Source organism: Silene latifolia, chromosome X (genome assembly GCF_048544455.1).
Source record: "Silene latifolia isolate original U9 population chromosome X, ASM4854445v1, whole genome shotgun sequence".
NCBI lineage: Eukaryota > Viridiplantae > Streptophyta > Magnoliopsida > Caryophyllales > Caryophyllaceae > Silene > Silene latifolia.
The window spans coordinates 261,091,315-261,104,547 of record NC_133537.1 but is presented as its reverse complement, the minus strand read 5'-3'; positions in this window follow the sequence as shown (position 1 = coordinate 261,104,547).

Below are 13,233 nucleotides of genomic sequence, written 5' to 3'. Positions count from 1 at the left end.
ATTTTATTTCATTTTGATCATTGTTGGTTTAGTCCTAGCAACACCAAAGGACTCACACCTCAGTTCCATTGAGGTGTTCTTTCTTTATTGTTCCCATTTTTGAAAATCCAAAATGACAATCTAGTTTCATGCATAGCATAGTGTGTGCATGAACTCCCCCATGCTTTGACATTAGCAATAGTGTCTTATTTGGTTTGGGGAAGTTAATGCATACACAACGGGAGGTAATCTAAATTATCCTCTCCGTCATAACAAAAACCATGCATCATGTAGTATAGCTTAGTGTAGAATTGCATTTAGTATAGAAATCATGCATCATCTTTGCATAATTTCCATCATTTTGGCCATTGAGGACAATGCCCATATTAGTGTGGGGATGGGAATTCTAACACTTAACTTTTATTCAAAAAAATCATAAAAATTGAAAAATTTCAAAAAATCATAAAAATTGAAAAATTGAAAAACCAAAAACAAGTTCATTTCCTTTGTATATATTGTCTTGTATATATTATGTTTGTTTATCCTTGTTCACTTTGATTGACTACGCCACATCCGAGACATGAGGATATTGAAGACCGCATGGTATGATCTTTCCAATCTCCTTTTTCCTCTTTATGTTAATGACTATGTGGCTTTATTTTGATTAATGCGGTAAAACAATGTGAACTTAGGATTGCATTTAGTTTATATGTCATATTAGTTGGTAGAATCATATGCATTAGGATGTATATATGTTAGTTGCATCATGGCATGTACTTGCATGTTAGAAAATTTTGCGAAACCGTCTATTTGGGAAGCTTGACAAATGTATATAGGCCCTAGTAGATGCTTTTTATTCTTAAGACTTTGCTTGTTAGAATACTTGTAAAACACCCTAGGATGTGTCATGCTAGTATCCTTTGACCCATGGTTTAAAGCCTAGTCAAGAGTACCTTGTGGTGTGATAACTCCTTGGCTACCGTTTATTCCAAGGTGACCCTTGAAACCATGCATACTTCCATCATTCATCCATGTTCTACCATATATTTTTGTCATCAAAGGGAATGGGCACAAAAAGAAATCAATTTGAGTTCAAAGAAATGAAAAGTGAAAGAAAGTTTGCAAAAATGCATCAAAAGAAAAGAGGAGCAAAAATAGAACTCCTAAAGCTTCAAATACAAGGCACCCTCGTTACTAATTGGGGTGACTTTGAAAATGTTCAAAAAGAAATGCAAAAAAGTTGTCAAGTATTGAAAAGCCAAAAATCAAAAAGAAATGGCAAAAAGAAAGTGTTCTCAAATGTTATATGCCACAAGAAATTGGGGGGAAAACAAAAATGAAAGCAAACTCCCAAAGTGAAACTCAAATATCTATCGATCCCTTTATCCATCATATCCATTTTTGTGCATGGTAGAGAGGGGACGACCCTTCTTCTTGTCTAGGCAAGAGGGGGAATTCCGCGATCCTCCAGTGTTTCTAACACCATAGGGAGTCTACTCTTGACAAAAGCATTTAACGATTGAGGACAAAGGTACCCTAGCTTGACACAACTTGGAGGTGATTTATTGGTATCCTTCTAGGCTTAGTAGTTTGAACAAATTGCATCTATGAAGGATTGTGCACCCTTGAATTGCTTCCCTTGTAGATAATTTCCGCCACTTAGATGAGGAAAGTGGCTATTCTTTTTGCAGATGCATCCATTATGTGTTTTTGTGTGCTTAATGTTTGGATGTGTCGCCATTTTGGCAAGACCCACCTTGCCTTGCAAGAAGGCATCCTACCTCATGGTTGTCTTGTTGTGAGTTGAAGGGGCGGAGTGAGACCCGCTAATTGTCTCATATCGGTTATTATTATTAGGTTAGGTTAGTATTGGTCCTAGTCTTTGTCACCTCTTTACTCGGGACGAGCAAAGGTTCGGTTTGGGGATATTTGATGTGACCATAATTGGCGCATATTTAGCCCCCGAATTACCATTGTTTTCATGCTTTTTAGTGCCTATTTGGGTCATTTCTTATCTTTAGTTCTTTGTTTTGCATATTCTTTGAGATTTTGATCCCTTGGTAGGAAAGGAGTAAGAATCTTGCATTTTCATGGCAAAACAAGGCTAAATTGATCATATTCAATGACCAAGCATCAAGGAGAGACAAGACTAGAAGGCCTTTGTACATAGCATAGTAGAAGAGCAATGTTGAGAAAAGGATCCTTGAGTCCCCAAGGAAATCCCCAAGGAATTCATGAAGAAAAGGGAAGAAAAGAAGAAGAAAAGATCTTTGACAAACAATCCGAACGGATTGTACACAATCCGTCCGTCCGTCCAAGCCCAATCCGAAGCGTCCCAAAGGAATCCGCTCGGATTCCCCCTCGCCAATCCGAGCGTCTTGCCCAAGAATCCGCTCGGATTCCTCAGCCCAGATCCGGCCGTCCCGACTCCCATCCGCACGGATTGCAGCACAGCACGTTTTCACTCTTCTAGCAACGATAAGAGAAGCCCTTCTCTCGGAGAATCCCGGAGTCTCCTTGCTCAACTTAAAAAGTGTAATTACTAGTTTAGCCCTTAGTTAACCCTAATGCATCCTCCCTAATTTTCACTATAAATACCCCATTAGTCTAATTAGAGGAGCATGTTCTTCTTATCAATAATTAGTGTAGTTAATATCAATCAAATCTCTCTTCAATATTGTAATCAAATATTAATCAAGTTTTAATCCAAGTTTTAGTTCTTTAAATCTCTCTCTTGTTCTTACTTTATTTTGGGTAATTGAAGATTATTTGGGTTATTATTGGGAGATTGACAACCTCTCAATCTAGGATTCAAGTACTTCTATTATTCTTGCTTTATTATTGAAATCATTAGTAGGTATAATCTCTTAATCCCTTTTTAATTATTGCTAATTACTTTCATTTATTCATCATGTTTCATTATGTTAGTATGATTGACAACCTTTCTAGCATGATCAATATGATAATGAGTGAGTAGTCTCTTAGCTAGGGTTTAATGGGTGATTAGGGGAAACCAACATGGGGAATGATTCATGCTTAAATTAATATGCTTTCATATCTTATTTGCTTGCTTGTTTTGATCTTAATACATGCACATGTTATATTTGATGAAATGCTAAGCCTATGAATCCTTGCATTTACTATCATCTTCTATCCTTTCAACTTGACTTGTAAGACATAACCCAACTCGAGTCTTGTTAGACCATGCATGTGTTAAGTAGGGAAGATTAAGTCGACTTGTAGGTGTTGTACAATCCAAGAGATTCGGCTCCGGGACCCAAACTTTCCTAGGATTGTAAGATATAACCCAACTCAATCCATCACAACAATAATTGCTTGCTTATAGTTTGAGAACATGTTTGTATGATCATATCCCATGATTCCCCTATGAACCCATGACACCCTAGTGCTTTTAATCAATTGTTTACACCCCTTATTTTATTTTCATTGCTATTTTAGTTTAGTAACCTTCTACATCAACCCAATTTGTGACACCCCTAGACACCACTAGTTACAATAGAATCTTCATTTCAATACCCGTCCCTTGGGATCCGACCTTTACTTGCCTCTTTACTAATTGTAGAGTTGTTTGTGAAGTATAAATTGTGTTTTGTATCGACCATTGACCAACGACCACATATGCTTAATTGTGAACACGAAATGGACCCGATCACTAATGTAACCAAAGCTTTTGTGCCACAAACAAGGATCATCAAGTGTAACTTTCATATATGAAAAAGAGTTAGTAGGCACATCGTTTAAATCTACCAAATATACATTTCTTTTTCTATGGCCTTCAAGAATAATACTACTTGTACCTTCAATTATAATGCGACAAACATCTATATGAAAAACAACCTTGTTACCTTTGTCGCATAGTTGAGATATGCTAAGTAGATTATGCTTGAGACCGTCTACTAGAAAAACATCACTGATTGCGTGTGATTTAGAAATTCCAATTTTGCCCACACCAATCACTTTACCCTTCATGTTGTCCCCAAAAGTCACCTTTCCTCCATTGAAAGGTTTGAATGAAAGACACAGATTCTCATCTTCAGTCATGTGTCTTGAACATCGACTGTCAAGATACCATTGATTGTTTTCTTTCACCATTACCTGCAGAAGGGTTAGATACAGTTTTTAGGTACCCAAGCTAAGTTGGGTCCTTTACGGTTAGTTACTCTATATACTAAATCCTTTCATACTCAAACTTGTCTAATAATCGTATTTCTAAACGTTGGGAAGTTTTGTTTAGGAGGAGTTCCGGCCTAGGGGATTCCCTGGGTCTCACATATTTGGTTTCCTTGTGTTTAGGTTTACTTTGTTTAGGTTGACAAGGAGTTTGTGAAGTGCTAGGCTTTTTGGTGTAATCAAAAGCCATGTCGTAGAAGCAACGAAAGTTATTATTCCTTTATTCGTTAGGTTCATCTATAGGGGATTCATCATCCTCGACTGTTGTGTCAACCGTCTTAACAAATTCGGCATTTTTTCGTATATCATGTACACGTTTGACATAATTGTCTTCGATGTGACCCGTATGACCACAATAATTGCAAATCAGATATTCAGGGAGATCAGCATATTTTCTTTTTCTGAAATCGTGATCAGAAGGTATTGATTTGCATTTAGAGTGATCTCTACGGCTGTAGCACTCATGTCCTAAACCCATCTTTATATTATTGTCAGATTGTTCGGTTAGGAAGTTTAGAACTTTTGTACTACCTTCCCATTTATCGTGAACTTTTCTTGCGTGTAGGAGTAGGTCCTTTAGGGTTTTAACTTCCTCAAGATATTTCGTGTGATCTACATCATTATCCTTTTTGAAATTGTCACGAAAGTCTTGGAACCTTTTGTTAAGAATAAATACAACATCTCAGTGTTGTTTCTTAACATTGATCATGTCAGTTTTAGATTCTTTCAATTGCTTTGTGAGAGAATCTATTTCTTTCTTTTGGTCTAAAATCACTGCTTCATTAGATGTGACTTTAGTCTCTAAAAGTTCTTTGGCTTTTCTAAGTTCTAAAGTTATAGCTTCATTAGCTATAACTTTGGCTTGAAGGTGCTTGATATTAAGCTTTGGGTCTGAGGTTATAGCTTTATTAGCTATAACTTTAGACTCTAGTTCCTTCTTCTTAGCATTAGCAGTATCTAATGTTGTGGCTTTATCTGCCGTAACTTTAGATTTCAACTTCTTAGCTTTAGCCTTTAGAATATGATTCTCCTTAGCAATATCAAGAATCTATTCTTTTAGATCCTTTAGTTCCATATCTTGTTCATGGCGTTTGTCGAGGGATTGCTCAAAGAATTCAATTAAGGCATTTTTAGATAGTTTCTTAACACGCTTTTTGAGTTCAAGATAACTAACCTCATCATCGTCATCTTCATCTGATTCTCCTAGAAAGAAGTTATTTTAGTGAGAATCCATGCTATCCTCGTTGTTGTCAGAGATTAGGTCAAGACTGACGCTGCTGAGATAAAGATTTGCTACTTCGTCTTCTTCAGATCCTTCATCATCTTCTGAGTCAAGATCTCCCCAATAAGAAACCATCATTACTTGCTTGAACTCCTTCTTTGTCTTCTCATGTTTTGCCTTGTCTTTAATTTTCTCCCACGTGGGACAATCCTTGATCATATGATTAGATTCTCCACACTTGAAGCAACCTCTGTTGGCAAATGACGATTTAGACTCGGTTGCTTTCTTATTGAATGACTTGTTGTTATTAGCAGAAGATTTTGCTTGCTTGTTTCAAAAGATTCTATTTTTAAAACGACGTGCAAACAATACGGTCTCATCTTCTACGTCGGAGCTAACATCTTCGCTTTTCAAGGCCATATTTTTACCTCTACTCGGTTCTGCTTCATCAGAATTTAGAGTGAGTTCATGGGCCATTAGGGCACCGATTAGTTCTTGATAGGATAGGTTTGCAAGATCTCTCGATTCCTCCATTGCAGTGACCTTGGCGCGCCACTTTTTAGTTAGGCTCCTAAGAACCTTTCTTGCAATGTCCTCGGTATCGAACTTTCTTCCTAGGTTTTTTAATTCGTTTGTGATGCTTGAAAAACGTGTGGACATACTATCCAAGGACTCATTTGTCTCCATACTGAATACCTCATATCTCTGTATTAACAGATCTATACGGTGCTTCCTAACAATGGAAGTACCTTCATAAGCTAGTTCAATGTCGTCCCATATTTCCTTGGCCGTTGAGCAAGAAGAGAAGCGATCAAATTCTGGAGTAGTCATATCATTCTGCAATAGACTTATTGCCTTAGAATTCTTTTCGGCCTTCTTGTAGTCAGCGTCGACATAATCCACTTCCTTTTTCTCATAAGTAGTGCCTTCACTGGATGCAACCAGAATTTTATGCAGTCCGATTTGGATAATCCTCCAGCAGTCCCAATCATGACCCTTCACATAGTGAGTCATCATATCCTTCCATAAACCATAACTCTTCCCATCAAAGACGGGACACTTGAGGTATTTGGAATCCATTTATCACGTGATAGGCAGCGGAATATAAAACGATAAGATAAATAAATATAGACAGATCAGCCTCTTTGCGGTTAGGCAATCAAGAGCACGAGGCTCTGCTACCAATTGAAGAGTCTATCAATAGCCGAAATACTCAAGAGCGGGGGGTGAATTGAGGATTACAAATTTAGCCTACTTTTTCGATTGATAGTCTGTAATTAATTATTTAAAGTTTATTGATTAAAGTTTAACTAATCAACTAATTAACAAATTGAAACAAAGCGCAAATAAAACGTAAGAGAAAGAGAGACACACGGATTTTTGAAGTGGTTCAGTTTCACAAATTGAAACCTACGTCCACTATTCTCGATTAATAAATTTAGTACCTTTCTACGAATTACAAATTTACTAACCCAACTCGTACAACTAACGCTAGTTTTAACTCAAGTGAATATCGCTAAATACTCGAGTGACTAACTTACGCTAATAAAAAAGCACTAATGATTCTTATAAAAGTTCACCTTAATGAACGAGTAATAAATCAATTGAGCACTATTATCTTATAACGATAACGAAAGGACGAATGCACAAGTATAGAACACACGGCCTTTTCGAAAATAACAAAACGGTTTTTGCTTTTTAAAATAAAATCAAAATTATGCTCAAAGGTCTTACCTTCAAATGTAGCAAATAGTAAAGTATTTATAGAAAAAGAGGAAGCATGGCACTCGGTTTCATCGAAACACTAGAGGCCAAAATAATAGATATGTAAACAAATCATATCTTGTTATTTCTTTCCTTAAAATCTCAGGAAATAATAGAGAATAACCAAAAGATAATTTTATCAATTATTCCCCTATTATCTTTTCCTTAAATCTTAAGATATGATAAGATTTTCCATAACAAAAATATACGTATCATATATAACCATATCATGCGAAATATAAAAGATATGTTAAGATAATCTTAGAGAATAAAATCTTAACAATAATCAACATTTATTATAAGCTTGCACGAGAACCACACGGCTCATATGCCTTGTTTTCCGTGAACACCCTAGCATGACAATAGGTTAGATTTAGGGTTTAAGAATGGATAGTATTAGAAACCCTAAGTAGTAATATGACTCAACTCATATGTTGATTTAACATAATTACTAATTATAAGCTTAAAATAAAACCACGCTTAATATGAATATGGGCTTCCTTGTTAAATAAATACTTTTTGCTAAGACATTTAAAAGAGACAAAAACATTTTTCAAAAAGAATTTGAAAACATTTTAGTCGTGTATTATGTAAACTTGACATCTCAATGTTATAGTAGAAGAGCCATTACGAGATAATCACCTACGCTATTCTAATCTTCTTAGGAGATCTTTGAGTGTAGGCTACTTCGTCATTCAAGCTTGATCAATCTTTAAATGAGCTTCATCTTCTCATGAATGCTTGAATAATTCTTTAACAGTCGTAAAACCTTAATCCTTGATTGAGGGCTTGATCATGATATAAACGCATCATACTTCCATCATAATTCCTTAATGCTTGCGATTATTGAGTCCAATTTAAAAGACTAAACAAACAATTATGCGCAACGAGTATATAAAATATCAAGCACTCTTGACATCTTCAAAACATAAACATATATATCTATATGGTTCAACAAATGGTATCCGAGCACACACACATGTGAAAGGGGGAGATTGTTGAGGTCTCTTCTCATATGTGTGTGAGGGGCATTGTCCCACATCGGTAGAATAATAGTGAGGGGACTAGCTTATAAGTAAGTGGGTTACTCCTCCTATCACCAATTGGTTTTAGGATGGAACCTCACTTGCTTGTGGGTCGGTCTCATGCAGCTAATTCTATAAGCCCGCTGCAAAGGACTCAACAAGTGCTATCAGAGCCGATGGTTCGGCTTAGGACCGCAAGGTGCGATGTGGTGACGGTGTCCGAGATGGCGCGGAGTAGCGTCGTGGTTGCGAAGTAGCACCACCATTGGACTCTCTCCCTTGGCCGACAAGGCTACTCCGCAAGATGCTACTCCACATCTCTAGTCAACCAAGGGAGAGAGTCCAACGGTGGTGATACTCCGCAACCACGGTGCTACTCCGCGCCATCTCGAGCACCGTCACCACATCGCACCTTGTGGTCCTAAGCCGAACCATCAGCTCTGATACCACTTGTTGAGTCCTCTACAGCGGGCTTATAGAATTAGCTGCATAAGACCGGGCCACAAGCAAGTTAGGTTCCATCCTAAAACCAATTGGTGATAGGAGGAGTAGCCCACTTACTTATAAGCTAGTCCCCTCACTATTATTCTACCGATATGGGACAATTCCCCTCATACACATATGAGAAGAGACCTCAACAATCTCCCCCTTTCACATGTGTGTGTGCATAAACTCCCCCTCATTGTGCGCTACTCCGCACCCGACACAACCCCACAACGGGCCGACCAGGATACTTTGCACGATGCTACTCCGCATCTCTGGTCAACCAAGGGAGAGAGTCCAACGGTGGTGCTACTCCGCAACCACGATGCTACTCTGTGCCATCTCGAGCACCGTCATCACATCGCACCTTGCAGTCCCAAGCCGAATCATCGGCTCTGATACCACTTGTTGAGTCCTCCGCAGCGGGCTTATAGAATTAGCTGCATGAGACCGGCCATAAGCAAGTGAGGTTCCATCCTAAAACCAATTGGTGATAGGAGGAGTAGCCCACTTACTTATAAGCTAGTCCCCTCACTATTATTCTACCGATATGGGACAATTCCCCTCATACACATATGGCAAGACACCTCAACAGATAGAAGCGGAGGAGGAGTTAGAAGAGGATGAAGAAGAAGAGAATGATGAGGAGGGGAATGAGATAGTGTTGGAGCTTGTGTCCTCCACAGTTAGTGTGATAACGTATATAAATCTCATATAGGTTCATAAGGGTATACTTAGTATTTTATGAGTTGATTAACATTTACTTAATAACGGTTAGCTTGCTAGAAGTTTGACGTTATTATCATACTGATGGCGGTGATCAACTGGTCCCTAAAAGTCACACCTAAAGGATGTGTATGAGAGATGTGATTATGGAAATATAATCACATTGATGCCTTATATGACTAAAAGGTTAGTCCATGTATTTGACTAAACAGTTAGTCAATGTGATGATGAGACGATTATTTAATACAATTAAATGAGACGAATTAACTGTTAATTCGTAAATTTAATATAAACTGTTATATTTAATTAATGTATATAATGTTAGCTTAAATGAATTAAGATGTTAATTCGTAATTAAACGTAACCAGTTATATTTAATAAGCAAATTATAAATATGCGATATTTATAATTAATGTATATATTATACGATATTGTCATAATAAATGTTGACAGACCGGTATTAATAAATCGACTGCAAACTGTTGTTTGTGGACTTATTAAATACATGTTGACATTAGTGACAATTGATAAAAAATAATACACATTTATATACATTATGATAACTACCAAAAATAAGAAGATTTTTCTCTCCTTATTTTGGAGTGACAAGGCTCAAAAGAAAAAGAAAGGAAAAAAATAATCTTCCCCATTTCTCTCCTTTTTCGGTTATATTAGGTGAGAAGGAGGATCATTTTTATTCATTCCATTTGACCTAAACTCTCTCATCAAAAACACAAACCCTAAAAATTAATCATCAATTTTTGGGGATCTCATTCTAGCAAATTGAGGGGCATTTCTCATAGCATCTTGGGTGCAACAATTAGGAGAATATCAATTCGATATTTGTTCTTAGGCCATATTTGCTAGGACTAAAGGTTAATTCTTAATCTCCATTCTTTTTGTTTATGTAAATTCGTTTATGACTAGTTTTTCATAATTATAATTTCGTTATAATCCGAAAATTTATAGAGGAAGTATACCGATATTTCCCACAAGTGGTATCAGAGCATAGGCCATGAAATTATTTTGTATGATTTTCATAAATGAATTAAAAGATCATGTTTATGCCAATCTTGTTCTTGTAGCAACATTAAACAATTTGTTCATCTAAAAGTTTTTTTTCGAGATAAGAAAAGAAAAAAAACCTTGTTTTTCCGTTTTTTGGGCTGTTATGCCGAGAGCTTTATAAAAAAAAGGGGGTTGTTTTTCTTTTTTTTTTTATATAAATGTCGAGAAAAGAAAAAAAAACTGTTTTGTTTTTTTTTTTGCAAAATGCCGAGAGCAACATAATTAAAAAAAAAAAAAAAAAAAAAAAAAAAAAACTGTTTTTTTTTTGGGCAGAATGCCGTGTGTAAATATAAAAAAAAAATCTGTTTTTGTTTTGTTTTTTTTGGCCAATTATTATTATCTATAATGTATAATAATTATTATGAAAAGGTTCACAAATTTAGATACCCAAATTATTTTAAAGAAGTTTAAAATAATGTTAGATTAATTCATATTATAGGTTAATGTGAATTAAGATTGAAATTATTGTGAGTAATTGAGGAATTGTCACATAATTTGATCATTTAAATAGGTGGTTTGGATAAATTACTCTACATAATTAAGGAATTATGTCTTGAATGATTAATTTATAGTTGATGCATTTTTATTTAGTTGAATGTTTTGTTGAATGGTTTGATTTACGTATTTTTGCAATCGGTTGTAATTTGTAATACCTAGTGTGGCCTTAGTTAATTATGTTTTCGTAATGATGGAAACATAATTTTAATGTAATTTTGAGATCTTGTATCTCCTTTTGGTTTTCTTTAAGTATTATGGTTTTGAAATTAGAATGTAAATAGGTTCATTTTGTAATTTTTAAATTGTAATTTTGAGAAGACTAAAGATGGAGATTGGATTGCTCACTCCCGCTACATGGACCAAGATGGAACATCAAGACAAGCTTCTCGGGTCCTAGGAAGGATTCCAAAGTTGTATTTATGTTCTTTTTGGTAGATAGGTCACACTAGGACTTTGTTTTTTTGTTTTACGTTTTTTCATTCTTATTGCTTTTCTTCACATGATAGTTAATGTATCATATTCCGCCTAAACCAAACCACCTACTAAAATGCATGAAAATTGACTCATATAGTTTGGATGTTAGTTTTCATAGACATACAGATGTCACACATTTTTTAAGCCATCATCTTAGTTTATTCGTTCTCGCATGCTAGATATTAGTTCACTTAAAATGAATTAAAATAAAGTTGATGAGATCTTCCTCTAAAACTGAAATTGAGACTAGTCTTTATAGGCCAAACAGCTATGAATCCCTTCTTCGCCGGTAGGCATATAGGACCTTACTTTCCATATGACCCCTTCTACGTTGGGTAAGTAGTTTGTGTTGACTTAGTTTACCTCAACATTATAATCTGAAGAGTTTCTCGTGATTATGATGGACTAAAGATAAAATTTACAGAAATTTATCGACCAAGAATTCTAAAAGTAGAATTAGCCAAAAGGTTGGCTTATCAATTTACAGATAATTGAGTCTTGGGATCATTTATATAATTCTTGAGGGAGGTCAATTGTATAAATTCTTGAGTCTTCGCGTTATAACAGTATTGCATTAGACTTAAATCATAACGATGAGAATGCTTATTATATTTTTCTTCTTTTCGCAGTGTAGAATACGTTTTATTTTGATAATACTGCTTACAACAAATGGCTAGAAATAATGATATCCCTATGCCAAGTGCCACACTTGGACGCGAATCCTGGCTAAAAGCTTTCATGGACCACATGAATCAGTTCACACGACTGAAAAATGATGGGTCCAACTTTGCGGACTGGGAGGCATCATTACGGAATGCTGCCATTGCTGACGGTAAGCTCAAGTACTTAACTGAGCCAGTACCACCAAACCCAGGCCCCAGTGCAAGAGCTAACGAGTGAATTGCTTATAGTGACTTCGTTATGGAAGCGGGTGCGATAAAGAACGTACTCATTTTTGCAATGGAAACCAATTTGCAAAGACGCTTCATTGCCCAAGGTGCAAACAAGATTTTCACCACGCTCACTAATGAGTTCTCAAAAGCACCAAGAATCGTTACTTATGAGCATACTTGTCGCTTCTTTGATGCGAAACTCCAGAAGGGCCAACCGGTTAGCCCACACATTCTTAACATGATTGAGAATGTCGAGAAACTGGAGGCACTTGATTGCAAAATCAGTGAGAGCATAGTCATTGACCGTATGCTTCATTCACTTCATGATGGTTTTGCCCTCTTCAGGGCAAATTACTGCATGAATGACATGAAGAAAAGTCCTCATGAGCTATACTCACTTCTCGTACAGACCGAGAAGGATATGAAATTGAGTGGGAGCATGAAGCAAGATGTTCTCATGATTTCCAACAAGAATAAGGGTAAGGGCAAAGCTCACGGCGACCTAACTGTATGAAAGCCAAAGTTTAAAAAGTCAGGAAACGGTAAGAGTGGGCCTGGTGAGACTAGTGGCTCACAAGGCAAGGCAAAGAGCAAGGGCGGTGACATTGAGTGCCACCATTGTCACAAGACTGGACATTGGAGGAGGAACTGTCCCGTGTACCGTGAGGACATAAAAGCAGGCCGCGTCACCCGCGTCACTCCTGTTGGTATGTCATCTTATATTCATATGATTGAGATTAACCATGCAAGTTTCAGAATTTGGGTACTTGATACTGGTTGTGGTTCTCATCTGTGTAATCATTTGCAGGGCCTAAAAAATATCACCTCTCGCAAAGGGTGATGTGGACCTGCGAGTCGGTAATGGAGCTAGAGTTGCTGCAGTCTCAAAGGGAACATACGTAATCCAACT